Raw genomic sequence first — 19,368 nt, forward strand, 5'->3', positions numbered from 1 at the left:
AGTATTTTTTTCGTCACCCAAAAAATGTCAAACAAGAATGCACTGACGAACACTAACACGCAGTCGTGGTTACACGTTAATGAATAGAGGCTCGCAGTGACACGTCCTCCCTGTCAGGAAAACAGGTGAATGTGTGTGTGTGTGTGTGTGTGTGTGTGGTGTGTGTGTATGCGTGTGAGTTGACCACAGATGCCCATGCGGTGTTCTCGGAGTGACAGGGGTCTAAAATAAATATCGCATGAAGAGGGACAGAATAGCTGTAGGCCAGTTGGCAGTGACCGTAACAGCCTTCATTGAGAGGTGTTGATTCTGAAAGCGAGCCTAAGAGCCACAAGCGCTTGACCTCGACAACAACCGAGAACAATGGCCACATAAACTGATAACACGTTAGGTGAAATACAGCGTTTACTGCCCGGAACAATGACATCTGGAGCTGGGGAACTGAATCAAGGCTCCAGGCTTGAGCGAGGTGCTGAGAGGTGAACATTAGGGCAGGCTGCAGGTGAGATTTGGTGTTGCATTATGGTTAAAAGTGCATCCCTTTTTATAAATCCCCAGATGCACAACCCAATGACCGGGATTGTTCTCAGGTTACCAAGCAGTTCCCTCGGGGACTCGTTAATCGGCGGATCAAGCCCTGTTTTTTATGAATCACCTGCACTGTAATATATGTCACTGCTCATTACTGATGAACTGATGCTGTGATGTTGGCTCTGGGGGGTCTCAGGAGGGGGCTGTGACTCCTGCGGTGACGGTTAAGACCAACTTACACGTGTACATGCTGTGGGTACAGCCTCAACGCCATTAACCAATGTGTATGTGCCAGACAGTGTGTTTCTTTTAAGTGATGCGATTTCACGTTTGCTGTAGGCACATTTGACATATGCTGTTTTAATGCTTCTCTTTCAGTGTAGATGTTCAATAATTAAATGATTTTTGTCTTATTTCCAAGGAAGTCTGATAAATACGTGTCTGCGAGGGAAGCTTGTGTGTCTTTGCAAAGGAGACGGAGAGGGAGAGTGGCAGCTCAGTGTGTGTTTGCGAGTTCTGCTGTGAATGTGTTCCAGATAGTGCTGCTGATGGTTATCTTTCGGAGAGAGCTCTATTGATTTGGCTGGGGTAAATAATTGGTTGGGTCTACAAGCTGTCATGTTCGGCCTGATTGCTGAGCATTGGTGGTCTCGCAGTTATCTTCCTCCATATCCCTCTTTGATCCTTCTCTAGCCTCCTTAGTCTATCCCTACATTTATCGATTAGGACCTCATATGACCATTCTCCATCTTTCAATTTGGGCAATAATCCTTGTCCCAAAGCTGTGGGTAACAAGTTATCTGCTCTACACTCCTTGTCCTGCTTTAGAGAGAGGGAAAGTACAATTTGGGAAAGCGAGAAACATAAAAACTGACGAGAATACAGAATGAGGACATTGGAAGGGTCAGACGAACAGGCTTGCATGGCCTGTCCTACTTTTCCTTGACAGTGGACTACATCAAGTGGGTGGGTGCGAGGTCTGCTGGGAGTGGGTGGAAGTCACCTGCAAGTGTAATTTCATTAGGCTAACTAGAATAAATAATCTGGAAGGGCTGTTTTAAACATTATCGTGTACATTCCCGTTCCCGTATTAGATCACACAAATGCAGACAAATGTAACACCAAATCCCATCTTAAAACCCCTCATGTGGATTTGCCTGGATCAAGCCTCTGTCTGCTGGCTCTGTGGTCTATTTCCTCTCCACTGGGAGGGCTGGGTGTCAAGTTTGCGAGGCCCTGGCCCACATGCTGCAGCCTCTCAGGGTCACTGAGCTGAGGCGATGAGAAGACCATTAGCGACCCCGCTTGAATGGCTTTGGGAACTGCAACCCCCACTGAGGTAGGAACAAGAGGCTTTATTATCCAGGCAAACCCACAAAGCTTGCTTTTAAAAATGCGGAGAAACGCCTCATTTATTGCAACTGGTGGAATTTTGTTCGCTTAAAAAACTATAACAGGCCCAACATTACATGCACATAATTCCTGCCAAACTCACAGGGAACGGCTCTAATATACCCTACAGGGACTTTAGCATTTTAATTATGGTTTTGTATGGCATAAATGTATAACTCCTGCATAACGATACATGTACCACAGCTGACTTTAAAGTGACCCAACCGAGATTTTCTCCAGTGGTTAGCTTTTATAATCGATTTACATATTTTTTATACATGAAGTTGCGTATTAAGCTTTATTTGTAGTATTGCTGCAATCAAATGGAGTCAAATGTAATGCTTGAAACAGAACGGGCTTTAATAGCGCTTTTCAAAGTATGAGACTCAGCCTAAAACCACTATGGTTAAGTATGTATTTTGGGTCGTATTTAAAGTTTTACGAAATGTTTCTTACGTCTTAATTAACACCGTTAAACTCAAATAGTGCTCAGTGGCAGTTTAAACGGGAAGCGTGGAAGTTTCTGGAAAAACTGAACTCTTTCCCGGGATGAAGTTAAGGGGAGACGGTAAACTTCCTCCGAGAGCTGCCACGTATAAACCCACTCACAGCCCACTTCCTCTGAGACGTAACTTAAAAAAGGAGAAGCATCAGCGAAGGATACACTTGAATTCATTAAGGGTAACTTTAAAACAAATACGCTTTTTCCGCCTTTCCTTGCCTGGAGGTCTTTGGAAATCATAACAGAGTAGGCTGGACCAGACGGCAGATGTTAGCCGTCAGTCCTGTCACCGGCTCGCTGATGAGTGTTTTTTTTTGTTGCAAGGCACAATAGAGAAACGCGAATGCTAAAAAGCTTCCTTCGAAACTTAATCTAAGGTTTTCCCGCAGCGGGTGAGATAAAACCGTGTTGCCAGTGGAGGAATTTACAACATCAAGTTGTGGCTCTGTAGGAGCAGGACTGCTGTTTGCACACGTCTTTTTACACTATAGAGGGAACCCTTAGGCTGTGTTTATATTGCTTAAAAAAAAATATGAACACAGCAATAACAGCATGAGTTGCAATCACTGTTAAAAATCCATTAAAATATATGTTATAAATATAGATATCTTTGTGTACTAAATGTGAGGAATGCATTCTCTTCATCCATCTCTTCACACATTATTTGTACTGACTCTGCTCTGTTTCCTCTAGATCTGCCATGTTCCCCAGGCTTCCTGTCTATTTCATAATTTCTTTGCAGTTGTTCTGGTGCAGGCAGCACTGCTGTTTCCTCCAAGCAGAACCCTGCACCCCGCCCCCTCCCCCCCTTGGTGACCCCAGCTGGACTCTTGGTCTGCGCCTGTATACAAGGCCCTCCACTCTGACTCCAGCTGTGAGAACACCGTCTTCTCCCCTCTGCTTGTGGCCTCCTCACTGGGAGCGCTCGGTGGGGGCTCAGCAGGCACCACTTCCAGCCAGCTCAAATACCTCCTCAAGACCTCGACCCCCGCCAAGGCTGGAGCTGAAGACCTTCTGTCTGAGGAGTTGAAGAGCTTCACTAAAGCTAATGGTACCAGCTTTCACCTGCACGCGTCATCAGCCCTGTTTTCAAAGCAAGCTCCTCCAGTCAGCCAGGCATTTGTGAAAGAGAGCCAGGCCAGGTTTATGCTGCAGCATCAGCCTCTGGGAAAAGGAGACTCCGAGGCTGACCTGAAGCAGCTCCATGGCTGGGCTAAGGCTGGGCTGGGGGGGCAGGAAGGAGCTCCTCTAGTGGATCACATCCAGACTGAGGCTGGAGGTCTGATACTGGCCAATGCACTGCGCCTTAAAGGTATGTAGACACAATGCACAGTAATTACACAGGTTTACAAGTGACTCGTACTTGCTCACTTCACCATGGTAACTTTGGTCATAATATGTTAGAAAATAATGCTTGAAAAATTACTATTACAATTTTCTATTATCAAAATAGTTGACGATGAATTTTCTGTCAAATAGACGAATCGATTAGTCCACTAATTTCTGCAGTCTATGTTCTCAAAATGTTGGATACAATGGTAGCGGTTGAGAAATGATTCTCATACAATAATATGCAAACAAGTCATCATTTCTCACTGTATCCAAAACAGTCATGACCGTGACTCTTAATGATTCAACTGTATAGCCAAATGAATATTTTATTATGTTGCGTACCCAGTGGCATAACCGCCTGGCTGCAGACCCGTAGCTCAGCAGCCTGGCTGGACTGAGTAATGCTGAATTAGACTGGTGTGTTTGGTAATTGTAGAGTCATTTCTAATCATGCAATGTCTCTGTATTGATGTTGTTTTGCTGCATTGGATGAGAAGTCTTAGAATATTAATGAAACAAGTTCCAGTGTTCCGACAGCACTGATAGCCTACACACCACTTTGCCTATTACATTGTGTGTGCCAGCATGCCCACCTGAGTGCAGTGTGTGTGTGTGGTGTGTGTGTGTGTGTGTGTGTGTGTGTGTGTGTGTGTGTGTGTGTGTGTTGTGTGTGTGTGGTTTGTGTGTTGTGTGTGTGTGTGTGTGTTTGGTGTGTGTGTGTGTGTGGTGTGTGTTGTGTTTGTGTGTGTGTGTGTTGTGTGTGTGTTTGTGTGTGTGTGTGTGTGTGTGTGTGCAGTGGACTCCAGCTGGTGGACACAGCAGATAAAGGATGATTCCGGGGCCTATCACTGAGAGCTTATTCATCTTCCATTGGGGGGTGATGTGTCTTCTTAAATAATTGAGTAACAAGTGTCCAGACTCTCTCCCTCGGTGTCATGCCTAACATCTGTGCTCGAAGCGCTCCAAGTCTGCAGTGGCGCGGCTTGGCTCGGCATTGTTCTTTGTTACACACTGCAGTAGTAGATGAAGAAGTCAATGTTTCCATATGAATGCATTCACTAGGAAGACACCCGTTGCATCTCAAAACAATCCATGTGATGTTAAATTCCTTATTTTGCCCTTTTTAAAAAGGTCAATCAAAGGTCAAAGAGCTAGTAACCTTTTGACCTTTGATTATACTTTTTAAAAGGATATCACTTTTACATCACGGTTTAAGGATGTCCGTGTTCATACAACTAGTGTTTAGTTAATTATGAGTCAAAGAAAAGCAAATCGCCCATGGCCATGACAACTTTTCAGGGATATAATCTACCATCTATTTCTTCCTCGGAGCACGGCCAATATTTCCATGCCTGCTGATCTCATTTTTGTTTGCCATCTCCACAAAAGATGATGACGTGTGTTAGTACATCCTTCTGTTTCACTCGTTCGGTTTTCTCTGTTTTTGTGCTTTTGTCATTGTTTATCACGTGTCCGATCTACCCCTGTCTCCTCTTCCTCCACATGTCTCCTGTTCACGTCCTTATCTGCCTCCATCTGCCTCTTTTCCTTCTGTTCCCTGCTGCAGGTATTCTTTTTATTAGGTGCAAAGAAGGCGAGGCGGCTGAAGTGAAAACAGGCTGCCAACAGAGAGACAGCCTTTTGAAAATAACATTCCCTGACAGACTATATACATTGATAAGCATTTTAATTAATTTTCTTTTGTTTGATGTTTTAACTTCATTACCACATTTTTTGTGAGCAGATTCTCAATGGTCGGTTCATTAATTTTGTTGAGGGAAATATACAAATTAGATTATACAGCAGAGTGGAGCACATAAATTAGATTACCTAAAATTGGATTCCTTTAGTTTTGATTCGTAATTCACAAGTGGTCAATAGTTGTCTTCTTGCTCATACAGTAGCTCCCTCTGGATGCTTGGAACCTTTTGTATTGTCTTTGAATTTCACCGGTCCTTAGGCAATTCATAGTGTGTGATAATGTAATGGTTTTCAGAGATGTCGCCGGACTTCTTTTGGCACTGAACAGTCGTCTGCTTCCTTGTCCGTTCCTGTTTGTTTAATTTCCCCTTTAGTTAATTATTGAAGGATGATTCAAAAAAGCTTTTTGCTGTCCCTCCTTCCCCGGGCTGTACACAGCATCCACAGAAAGGGAAGGTCAGGGCCAATTAGTAGTGGAACATGTTTACAGTGGAGAGACGTTAAAAGCAAAGAGAACTACAAGAGCACTGCAGAGAAAGAGCAGTGCAGGGAGAGATGTCTGGGTGGGAAGGGGACAAAGAGACGCAGGATAAAGAGATGGGAGCAAAGCAAATGGCCAGAAACGGAGGAAAGCAAAGAAAGGGTGGCGCCTGCTGAGAGAGCCAAGGAGATTGACAGACATGGTGCGGGATGTAAAAAGGCCTACCTTGGGAGTTTCAGTCCACACTAGTTAATTAATTCAGGCTTTGTTCCCGTTTTAGACAAACACTGCAGACGGAAGAGGACATCTAAGATTGTTGAAATGAAAAGAAAAAGGGAGAACGTAGACACAAGATAACACGGGGAACGAGAAGAGGAAAGAAAGGGCGGGAGAGAACAACAAGTTCCCACTTATTTTATCTCTAATAATAGCTTCTGAAATACCACAACTTCTTGTAATCAAAAGTTGATGAGGGAGCAGAGGGAGCGGGTCCGTCTCATCGATTCTCCTCTGCTCGTAGCCTCAAGTGTACAGTATGAATTGGTAAGTCTGCGAGCTATTAGATTTCTTGGCTGGGCATTTTTCTCATTGTTTATCGTTGATGGATATTAATGAATGCAAGTGTCAAGGGATCTTCTCCGCTACAGTGCTGTCCTATACAAGAGGATACTGTAGTGCAAACCCAAAGCAGGCCCTGCTGCGACACACACAGAGACACACACACAGAGACACACACACACACACACACACACACACACACACACACACACACACACACACACACACACACACACACACACACACACACACACACACACACACACACACACACACGGTGAGGTCATTAGAACGACACAATTCAAACATGTATACATACTGCGGAGGGGTATTCCTCATTGTGACATCATTGCAGCAACACGGCTGCCACTTCAGGTAATCTTCAACCAGTTGTTTTTGAATTCCAGCGTGATCATGTTTCAATCTCCGATGTTACAGGAAGCGGAGCGAATGTCTGTGACTTGCGCTAGCATGCCTGGAAGGGAAACTCACATGTTGGAGCTGTACTGCTGTGACTTGTTATTGGCTGAAGCACAATGAGGGCTTGGGGGTTTTTGGGAACGCCAAGTGCTGGAGCAAGAAGCCTATTAGTTGATCAACATTACATTACATTGCATTTGGCTGACGCTTTTATCCAAAGCGACTTACAATAAGTACATTCGACTAGGAAGACCTTGAAGAAAACAGAATCATATAAGTACAGCATAATATACATCCACTATTTGGGAAGTCTATTTAAGGTGGCTCCAGTTTTACACAAGTTTAGTGTAGTCGTCATAAAGAATTCCAGACAGCCCATAAAAAACTGTTTTATTGGCTCTGGAGCTTTGCAAAGTCTGATGAATATCACCGATGACTCAATCGGGGCAGTATGGTTGAAAATAACTTCTTCATCTTTACAATTTCAAAATGTTTTGGAAAAGTATACTAACGGAACATGGTTTCATTCATTTTGAACATTCTTTTTTAGCCTTGCTGGCGATGTGACCGAGCCTTACTTAAAAGAAGTGCAGTGCTTAATATAGAGTATCTTTTTAAGTCATTATCCAGCAGAACATCCAAACATTTAAATAACAAAGAATATCTGGCATGTAGCTGGGTTTACTTTATTTAATTTGTATTCAGAATCCACAAAAGGACTTCCTTTTATATTTACTTTTAAATTGAATTATTCAACTTGAATTGTCTCTGTTTTCGGACTAATAATTGAGTATCGATGGAGAATAGAAAGCCTTTAATGATAGTCTTTATTGACATACATGTAGCCAAGCAATACAACTATAGACTATTATCAGGGTAGATGAACCATTAGATTGATTTGGCCTTCTGGCACCTTAGTATTGTGTCAGAAGTGTGTTAATCGATCATTTATGATGAAAATCATCGCTAACTGCGGCCCTAGCTGGCGTCAGACGTCACTCGCAAAGAGGGACATGAGTACAAGTCATAATCCGTCGACCTCCTCGCTCCACGCCTGCACCATTGAATGGCCCAGCGGCTTGGGGAATGTATTGTGAGGTTATTACAACAGTAAGTCCAACACTCTCAGCCCCTTCTAAATTGACAGCTGTCAGGGGGTGAGCAGGGCCAAGTGGGATGTGGTGAGCAGTGAATAGGACCATGTGGCCTTAAGGACCTCATAACTGCCTCAGTGTAGCACTCAGCAGCTTTGAGACGAGTAGACGCTTTATGAGTGGCAGTAGATATTGAAGATTCATGAGCAGTGTCAGCCGATGTCACCGTGCGTGAGGTCGGAATGTATTTTATGAACATGGCATTGTTTAACCTGTTGTCCACTTCTTCCCCTCTTCCGATCATTAAGTATTTCCTCACAGGCTCTGATTTGCTGCATTCAAAATGTCCTCTGCTTGTTTGTGTGTCTGCTCAGGGCCGTGGGAGAGAGTTCAGCGAGGGGGGCAAAGATCTTCCAACCTTCCTGGGGAAGAAGTACACCAAAGAGATGATGATGCACAGAGCAGGTAAAAAAACACACACGGTCTGCTGCCACTGACCTCCTGCCAGCAAAGCAATTTGAGTTGTGAAATTGTTTGAACATCTGTACAGTCCAAATCTGCAGCTTTCCAATTTGTGTGTCTATAATTTATTTAACACGCTTTTCATATTTTATACTTTGTCAAACAACAAGGAAGAGGAAAGTCCTGCAGTAGCAGCAGTAAAACATGTTAGGGAGATAACTTTACAGTATATACTACTTCATTATAATATCATTTATTATTTTTAGGCAGGTGAGAACTTGCTGCTGAACTTCCAAGAGAACTGCTGATTCACACTTTACTGTTGAAAAGCGGGTAAATATCACTTTATGGAAAATGTTCTCCTTTCCTCTCTGATGTTCCTGTGCGTGCCTCCGCCTGTCACTGTCCTCCAGGGTTGTACCGTTACCATGAGGACGTGCAGGTAGGTTCTGGAGGCGCCCCTATGTGGGGGCAAGGCCAGCATGGTGCTCCTCATGCCCTTCCATGTGGAGGATCTGGGAAGTTGGAGAAGCTCCTGACCCCGGAGCTGCTGACCAATCGGCTGCCCACGGCCAACATCACCAGCACGCTCAGTCTGAAGGTCAGGACAACACACTTCTAGTTTTATCCGTATTTGGTGTAATATTTGTAACAAAGATTGGTATGTAAGTTCTCTTTAATAATGAATTTAAAGTCAGGGTAGTTAAAAGGTATGTTGCATTTTTTAGTAAAAAAAAAAGACATAAAGATAACATTAAATTAAGATGGAATGAGCTTGACCTCATCCCATACATCTCACATGTTGAGTCCCAGACTAGAGTGGCATCTCTAATGCTGAATGCTCTGATATGTCTTGATAAAAGCTGGAGCTGATGTCTTATTCCTCACCTGATAGGCTAAGAGACTCTGCGAGGGGCTTCTTTACGTCCCTGACTATCTGAGGCTCCCCCGTTCTCAGTTGTTTAGTACTATAGTGGGATCTGACCGAGTCGATCCCTGCAGCAGCCTCAATTGTTGTCTATTTTTATTACTTTCTACTTTTCATTTATTTCCACAAACTGCATCACCCTTCAATCCACCTCATACGGTTTCTTATATCTCCACGATATCCATCCTCATGGTTTCCTCTTCATCCTCGCCTTTGGTTTCTCCACGTCTCCTCTTCTTTGTTTTACGCTTCTGCAATTTCCATTCATGTCTTCCCTCTGCCTCACTACTCTTCCTCCGTGTTGCATGTCATTTCTTCCTCTTTCTTGTCCATCTCCATACATTCGTCACCTGTGACCTCTGTTTCTCTCCTACATTTCTCTCGTCCTCTTCCTCTGCCTCCCAGTAACTGAATCAGTGGCCTGCCTTGCCCCTTCCAGTTCATTGCGGACTGACTTAGGGGGGTTTAAATGTCACTCCGTCCCACGCTTCTCCACTCTCCCTTGAGGAGATGGGGCTGAAATATCATTCAGCAGGGAATCAGACCCTAGGATAGGGTCAAGAGGCCTGGAAATGACCATACCTCCTCAGTGGGCTTCCAGACCCTCCCACAGACTTCCTTTCATAGGGTCACACCACCGCCCAGCTGTTAGTCTGTGCTGCCCTCAGCCTCAGAGCCAGCAGGTAGCCGGTCTGAGTCAGAGCAGACAGACAGGCAGCAGCAGCTTAGTGACTGCTGATGCTAATATAAGTGCATGGGGTTTGTTAAGGTTCACACAGGCCAAACCAGAGGCTGTGTCGGGGGCCGCCGACGAAAAGGCTGGAGGCTTGTCGAGCTAGCGTAAGAACATGTATTTGACCAGGCCACAGGGTCCTTCACACGGGGCGAGGTCACAGACAAGTTGCTAGAATCACGCAGCCTCCACACCGCTGAGAATATCCTGCTGATGTGGGTCAAGGCCAGAAGAAAGTTTCATTTTCGAGCTTTGTGCGCTGACCTTACCTTCAGTCACGGTTCGACAGGTTAGCTTTTTTCCTTGGCAGTTGCCTGGAGTCTAGTTTTATGTACGTGTCTGCTGATTTTTCACAAGCTACATGATTCAAATACTTCTGGTCCTGGTTTGATCTTATCACGCTGAAACACTCCCACTTGCACTTGAACTGTCGGTTCACAGAGTGGAGTATATTTGTCTCACAAATCATATTCCAAGGGCAATGTTTGCCATTTCATCTGGCAGAAATGTTCGTCAGCATTGGCTCAAAATGAGAGGCTGCTATAAATGTTTTGTACCCTGAGAGCAAAAAGATTCTTAATAGATTTGAGCTTCTTCACTTGCATAGGGAAGCACGATGCCGATGTCGTAGTAACCCTAACCCGACGTGTTTACAGATTGAACTAGTTAAGGACAGACCTTAAGACGCATTTAGATTGGATGCAAAGACATTTGACTCTCCATACTTACATTTCAGAACTCACAATTTTCCGTTAATTTCTTAAATAATTGTCCTCAGCTTTGGTTCCATTTAAATGTTGCCTCGTACGATTTTGAAGTGAAGTCATACAACCTCTGGATAATTTTAAAGTTGAACCATTGTCATACTGCATGGATCTGTCTTCACATCACTTCCAGTAGCTCAGAACAAGATGCCTCCTGTTTGCATCCTCTTGCGTCTTTCCCTTGGCTCTGCAGGAAGTCACACTGCTTCTGAAAGGCCGCATTGAGTCTGGACATACTCTTTGAGTCAGAGAGAGACAGTTGCTGGTGGGAAAAGATCGTGGGTGAGTGAGAAAGACACAGTAAGAGAGAGGTTAGTTGAACCTGACAGACACACAGCATGTCGGGAAAACCCATTTCCTTAGGACAGGGTACGCTGCCTGGAATCTATTACCACGGCCCCCTTAGATGTACATTGTAACCTCATCATGGACTGATGAAATCCACTTTGGCCTCTTTCTGGTTTGACAAACATCTCTGAAGAGTTGTGCTGCCATGATATTCTGCTCGCCATGCCCTGAGGAACACGCGTTTGACGTTAACACTGTCAGGGCGCTCTGGGGAGGACTCTGTAATCTAGAACTAAAGCTTGAAACAACTCCCTTTGACACGGCCATGACTTTGCAACGGGAAGAACAGTACACAAACTGTTACACACATCGTCTTTTGTCTCTACGAGAGACTTTGCCAGACAGAAGAAAAAAGATTGACTCGTGCAAATAACTAAAAGTAGCTTTGCTCTCATTGTGTAACCTAACCTAATTATGGAAATGCACTTGAATGTTTTGGCCTCTATTTCTCCGACTCGTCGAGAGTTGTCCGCCTCTGTTTGCTCTCTTTAGGAAAAGAAGGTGCATTTGAGGAATCATTATGAAAGGACTGTACAAACTCTCAACCCACTCCCATCTCATTTCATCTCACTTGTCAAGCCCCCATGGCCAGCCTGCCATGTCCTCTCTGACGATCATTTCTCCAATTGGTACGGGCAAATAATTGCTCATCACCGCGCGTTAACACTGTTTACACTCTGCCTGTCAGTGCCTCTGATGGCCATGGACTCCTGGGAGCGGAGACAAACAGATGAGCATAGTAGTGTGTGTAACGCCAACCCTAACGCCAGTGTCCGCTGAGCAAGGACACAGCTAAGAACAAACCAAATGAAGCACCTCTGGGTTAGGGATGCCAGCGATTATTCGATTATTCGAATATTCTTTACAGTCTCCATAATCGAATATTATTTTTAAAAATCGATTTTATTTATATATTTTTTTTTATTATTTATGTTTTTTTTTTTTTTTTTCTGGCTTAGTTTCAACCAAAATATATATAAATATATATATGCTAATGATATATATAATGCTAATCGGTCGAATAATCGATTATTATTCGCCAGGGCTGCCGAATAATCGATTTTTATCATGGTCAGTTTCTGGCAACCCTACTCTGGGTCATGTGGCACGGATTTGCCACTTCCAAACGCACCCATTCCCTCCCTCACCTCTGCCCTCCCCGTCTTATCAGTCCCACAGATCTAATTCCGTTGTCTCACATGTTACTGTAATACGCTATCAGTCAGCGGCCGCACGTTTGCTCTGCTGACCTAAATAGGAATGACATTCGGATGGGAAGTGAGCAGGAGAGGTGGAGGACGACGAGGGGGGTCAATGATTGCTCAGGGACAAGGTTACAAGTGTTTGAGAGAGTACTATACATAGCTGCAGAAACCGGCCTTCTTTCCGTCTGCCCATTTGCTGCGTTCTCCTTCGCTGAAGGGCAGACTTTGTCGGAGTCTGTAGTCGGAGAACTCTCTTAACAAGCCTGGCCCAGAGGTCACTGGATAAACCACCCTCATCGCTCTCTCCCTCTCCCTCTGATGCAGGGCTGACCAGGCCACACACACATACACACTAATGGTGAAGCTTGAGCTCCATCCTGGCTATATCTCCAGCCGGTGACTAAGACATATGAGCGCGCACCGGAGAGCTCACTCAATCACGGATAATGAGGTCAAAAGGCCATCAAATATTTACAAGAGCACACTCGGCAGTATACAGTGTCGAGGGACAGCTGTTTTAACACAGCTACCTCAGCCCTGCTTTATATGAATAATCAGTAGTGTTTCATGGCCATTATTTAGATATCCCACACAAAGCTGCGGCTACTTTTTTCCTTTTTCGTTTGCGCTTAAGTAGCCCTGTGGAATAAAAAGCGTTGCATGTATTTGAGTGAGTGAATGAGACACATAGTGTGTGTTGTACAATAGGTGAAAGCCCATGTAAATAACACACCGGTGGTGGTATTGCTGACGAGACTCAATGAAGAAGCCTCAGGAGAGCTCATAGAAAGAGACCTTTCTTCTTTCTTTAAAAGCTTGCATCAGATGTGTCCTTATCATGGAGCTGTGATGAAGCCAGTGCTACACGCTGCATGTTTCCACCCACACTGAATGTAAAGGGCAGTATTGATTTAAGCAGAACACGTCTGTAGTTGTTTAAGGCGACGGCAGTCTGCGAGTGTGATTGGTAAGCCAGAGGCAACAGGAGGTGGAAACTGATGAGAGAGAAGCTGAGATGAGAAGATTTCTAGTCTTAGTCCTTTTTAATGGTTGGTTTATTCCATCAGAATGTACAGTAGGTGTCACAATTGGTTAGTTCTGGTTTATGTAGATATTGGAAGGAAGAAATCATACCGTTAATGGTGTTCAATAATGTACAAATAAATGGCCTTCATATTATTATTATTATGTTATGCTGGATAAATGAAGAGGCAGACAGGAAATGCTGGAGCTCACAAAAAAACAAACAACACAAGTGATTTGATTTATAAGTATTTGGATTTGAACAATTTATTCTTTCAGTCAGCTTTTTCCAGCTTCTTCTTTGTGATGATTTTCAGTTGTTTACCTGCTTCATATAATTGTAGACTGGACATGTTGTAGATGTGGACTGTTAGTCTTCAGAAAAAGCCATTTTTAAGATGTCATATTGGGCTTTATGAAATAATGAGTGGTTATTTATTGAACTATTTTCCAACAAATCATAGACATCGTTTTTCATGAAATGTTAGCAATAGCCTAGTGCCAACTTGATCCTGTCTGGGGTACTCTACTGTTTATTAAGAAGGTGCTCATAGTTGAAATCCCATAGTTCACGAGCAGCTGCTGATATAAAAAGAGCAGACAATAGTCACCCCGTTATATATCTTCATTTGTCTTCTCATCTCACCTCCTACAGTCATTTTAAAGGCCGCTCTTACTTGAAGTACCTCCTCACAGATAGAGCTGTAACATGTCCCGGCTGCCACAACCTATCCCCTTTAAACGCCCACAGGTTCACCCAACACGCTACTTAGTGGGCTCAACCATCGAGCTGAAATAATGTGATGCGGACTGGAGTGCTGCACACCTGAGGGCTGGTGCCTGTAAGCTACACACACACAGAGGACACCACTGGCTGACAATGCCTGTGGCTGTAAATACTCAGACAAATAGCTCATTGATGCTGTGTGCGAGGCATCAGCAGTCTGCCCAGTGATGTTCCATCTAAGATTCATGTGGCGCTTCAGAGAGAAAGGGCACCTCCCAAAGGCTCTTCACACAATTTAATGCAGCGCCACATCCCTCCATAGGATCCTCTGACACCTGGTCCGTTTCCCAACGCGGTGCCACAGGGTTCCTTCATTTTTAAACACTTTATATCTTGAAATAAAGAATTACCAAGTGTTCCTGCCCTGACAGGAAGGGTAGGAGAGATGGAGGGGAAGGCTAGGTCAGGTGGGGTTGGTTGGTACTATTTATATGCTCCATCGTGGTACCAGCACTACTGTAGGCCAAGAGAGCACGTTCCTCATGGACTACTGCAGAAATGAATGAGGCAGACACCCAGACACCAGCTGCGTTTCCTCACACACACACACACACACACACACACACACACACACACACACACACACACACACACACACACACACACGCACGCACGCACGCACACTCATTGGTCTTTAACAATTTGCAGAATCCACCCGCTTACATCTGCTTCTGTTTCCTCTTTAGATAAGGAGTGTAAAAACCTGGATAGGATTTGCGAGAGCAATGGATACCGGGCCCGGCCGAACTGTCAGACACAGAGAAGGATGAGGTGGGGAGAGAAAAGACTGAGTTTGGAGCAGAGAGAGTGAGACAAAGGGGGATAAAATAAAGGCAGATGAGGGATGAGGATGCCAGGCAAGTGGCAGAGCAGCAGAGGAAGACAGTGATGTAGTGGTAGCGAGTGGAAGGAGAGAGGAAGAGTGGAGCAATAATGGATGAGGACAATAGAAGTGCATTAGAGCAGGAGGTGTGTGTCTGTGTGGAGCGGAGCTTTGCATGCAAGCACTAGAATGGGATTGACAGATGCCTACAACTGTATATACATCTACTTATTACGTGTTTAGGCATACTCCGACATGATGCAGCCTCTAAGTAGAAAAGCAGACATTCTACATGGATTATTACAATTGCCCATTCGCATGTGGTCCTGAGCAGTATTATACTGAGCTACAACAATGTGGCTTTGAAAAACAAAGCCAAAGGAAGCACGCACCGTCACCTAGACAACTCTTCTAAATTTACTCTTCGTGTCTGCCTGGAACACATATATCCAATAAAAGAGTTTGATTAGCAAAAAGTTTAAGAAAAAAACAAGATCTTCACCCACTCATCTCCCTCTGCAACTTTCCCTCCAGTCGTGGCCTCCCACTCGTCTGCACAGTCACACGCTCACACCCACACATGCTCTCATCCGGCCCCTGGAGAAGCCTGTCACTGTGAGTGGACCTCGGCCATGGGAGAATAAACTACCTGTCATGACCACGACTTTATGTGGAATTCATATCAGAGCCAAAACAAAGGAGGTGCTGGGGGTCACGGGGCATCACTCTTAAATTATTCATCCACCGCTTCCTCCTTCCGTCTCCTCTCTGCCTGTCGCCCACTTTGTTCTGCCAGCTCACAACAAGGGCAACCGTCAGCCTCCTTCCCATCTCGAAGTATCGGGGTTGGAAAGTAAATAAACAATAGTAAACAATACTATCCAAAACTCCTTTAGAGAAGTTACTGATTCACTGTTTTGGTGGGTTTATGTTTACATTGAACATGGGGCCGGGTTCAGTGCGGTTCCCCCCGCTTCCGATTTAGTATGACCTCAGAGCTTGGGGATAATTGATTCTAAGCAGATTCTATCACTCTGTGTTTTCTTGTTGCAGAAACAGTTCTGGGTTGGACCGAAGCGTGGGACCAGAAGGTGGCTGATTTCTCCATGGTGCCAGACAAGGGCAAGGGGAAAGTCCACCTGGGGGGTGTTCTGCACTGGGCTTCTCTGGAGCTGGCTCCTCAAGCCGGGAAAGGAGGCAGCGATGTAGACGAGAACGTAGAAAAGCCCAAGCTGTTCTACGGCGATCACCCCTTCATCTTCTTCGTCAGAGACAACACTACTGGAGCCCTGCTGCTGATGGGAGCTCTGGACCAGGCCCTGCGTGATGAACTGTAACACCCACACACCTCTGTTCTTTTCCCTGTCTTTATTTCGCTCTGTTCCCTACACACTCCTTCTCAAAGACTAGACATGCACTGTGGTACACTATCACATCAGACTATGGCTGCCTGTCACACATTGACACTGCATACTCTCACGCTGACTGACACTGCCATCCCCGACACTCTCACAGTCACACACATACCGACACCTACATGGGGCGCTTAAAAATACAGTCGAAGACGTTACTTAAGTTGACGGATTCAGCGAAAACACTAACTTGACGAGTATTTTTTTCGTCACCCAATAAAATGTCAAACAAGAATGCACTGACGAACACTAACACGCAGTCGTGGTTACACGTTAATGAATAGAGGCTCGCAGTGACACGTCCTCCCTGTCAGGAAAACAGGTGAATGTGTGTGTGTGTGTGTGTGTGTGTGTGTGTGTGTGTGTGTATGCGTGTGAGTTGACCCACAGATGCCCATGCGGTGTTCTCGGAGCTGACAGGGGTCTGCGGCGGGGTCCCCTGGGCTAGATCAGCGGAAGACTGATGGATCAACCAAGTGCTTATTGATGAGCCAGCTTAATGCTAATAGCCGTAATGAGTCACAACGCCTGTCAACAACACGGAGAGACGGGATCCTTTTAATCTCTTAATACCAGCCGGGATCAATGACAGCGTTGCCCCAAGAACATGACTGACATCGCTGGACTTAAATGTAATGACTTACTACGTTTAGGATGATTACAGCAATTCGAAGAGGTATTGATTTTTTTGTATATTTGTTTTCTAAGCACCGGTGGGGATTGTCTTGACATGGGAATGACTGATAAGGTGTATTATTTGAGATGCATTTCTCTTAAATACTTCTAGAAATATTTTACTGCTTTAAATGTACTTTATAAATATATTATTCACGTTGACTTCCGCAGCTCCATCTTGCTTGACAGCACTGATGCAAGAAGCTTCTTTGCTTTTACCCTGTACTGAATTGGCTGACATTGAGCCTCAAGGGTGTATGAAAACAGATTTAAAAACCCTGAAGCAGCTTCAGTTATTGAATTTTGAGGGACAACACTCGATAGACTTGCAGTGCTTAGAAAGTGCATCAACAACTTTGTCAACACACTCAGCAAAAATGCTTTCCAACAAGCAAATATAAAAAACTCATCATGTGTATCAACATTTCATGTATTTTAGTTTCAATTCCTACATTCTGGGCTGTAAAAAGTATGGTGATTATTTTTATGCTTTCAGTGTTTTATTGACTGTTACATGTGTTACAGGGTTATTCGAAGCATCGAGGCACACATCTGGTCCATCTGATGCACATCATTCCTTCTCCAGGAACACAGCGTTGTTCCTAATTTAGCCCTCTGCACAGGTCTGCTCGGCAACAGTGGGTGTGGTGCACGTGTGTGCTCTTGTACTGTTCACGTGCACATTCGTGTGTGAATAAAGCTACTACAATGACCTCTGCAGGGGCCTCCTGTGCAGCAGAGATTGTAAAGGGCACGGTACCGCAGGTATACAGCGTGCTGAATAAACCGGAGAGCCCCGTTCAGACAGGACTATGATGGATCCGAGTCCTTCTGCTGTGAGCACATCAATCCTGCTCGTTCCAACAGCAGCTCCCCGCTGACTCACCTTCACATTGCATTCAGTGCAGAACACTGACAAACACATACAGGCCCACGTCCGCTCACAAAGACCGGGTAAGAAGGCCACATCTCTCTACTCACAGTATTTACGGGTTTGGAAAATACGTCAATGTACTTATTGAGTGGTTTTAGAGGGAAATTGCACTCGTAAAAAATGTATGAGGTTTTTTTCTATCCTCTTTCTGTACACATTTTTGTGTTTTTCCCATTTTTGGTCATAACACATGTTTGTATTAAGACAGCATGACTTTGCAGGGGTCTGTGGAGTGAGCCGTGAAATGCACACATGCTTCTTGATACACGTCTTATTTGGGCAACTTTCATATACTTTTATTATTTTTTTCTTGTGTTTTTTTCTTTTCGAATTGATATCACTGAGCCATACTTTGCACAAAATAAATCATTTATCTCCAGATTACAGCAGGCACAGAAGGTTTCTAACTAATCAACACAAAATAATTGGTAAACCAGTAATTAGTGCAAGATCCTATAGGTCTTTTGAATATAATTATCCATACATTGAATTATTCAATTTGTGTCTGCATCTGTGAAAATGATCATGCCACCATGCTTGATATATACCACAATGAAATAGAGTTGTATTCAGAGCCTTTTTCGATACATGTTGACAGTTTGTGTGTTTTCTCTTCAGCATCCGGGAGCCCCATTTGGCCGACAGCTACAGCAACATTTTGGACAGGTAATTGAGGTGAGCTGCAATACAAGCTCTCTGTGATCATCACCAACAGAGCTTCGTCTCGCTCGCTCACATGAACAAATGGTTTGAAGGGAATTGAATGTTTAATCTCCATTTTTAAATAAATCATGATAAAAGTGGGACCATGAACTCCCTGTCTTTCCCGCCGCTCTGTACGATGGGATTAACTCTTGGACATTCAAAGTGGCAGAAAAGAGGGTGAGACCACGAAAGAGCACTCAGAGCAGTCAACCCAGTTACAGTACAGTACTTACCCTTTAGAGGAAATCATAGAAGTGGCTCTGCTCAACTAGGGGTCAAATGCTGACAGAAATGCTACAGAGGCTCGTCCCGCTCCAGCTTGAGATAGGTCAAAAATAAGAGGCAGGCCTGTAATACATGAAACAGCCATTTATTTTACTTGAGTTGTGTAGAGACACACATCCAACTGCATGGAAGCATTTTTAGATGTGGATTTAAACCTACAAGGGAAATGCAATTCAAAAACAAGTGTTAACATAGCTTTAGCAGGAGTTCACATAAGGCTCTTACAATCTGGGACATGCCTTCCTGTTACTCTTTATTAAAACAAACCTAGTT

At 44.3% G+C, this 19,368-nt stretch overlaps 1 pseudogene; it reads left to right on the forward strand.

The window, feature by feature from the left end:
* The first annotated feature begins 420 nt into the window (after positions 1-420).
* Positions 421-18,858, forward strand: LOC117463522 (serpin H1-like; annotated as a pseudogene).
* Positions 18,859-19,368: the final 510 nt, after the last annotated feature.

Source organism: Pseudochaenichthys georgianus, chromosome 18 (assembly GCF_902827115.2).
Source record: "Pseudochaenichthys georgianus chromosome 18, fPseGeo1.2, whole genome shotgun sequence".
Taxonomy (NCBI): Eukaryota; Metazoa; Chordata; class Actinopteri; order Perciformes; family Channichthyidae; genus Pseudochaenichthys; species Pseudochaenichthys georgianus.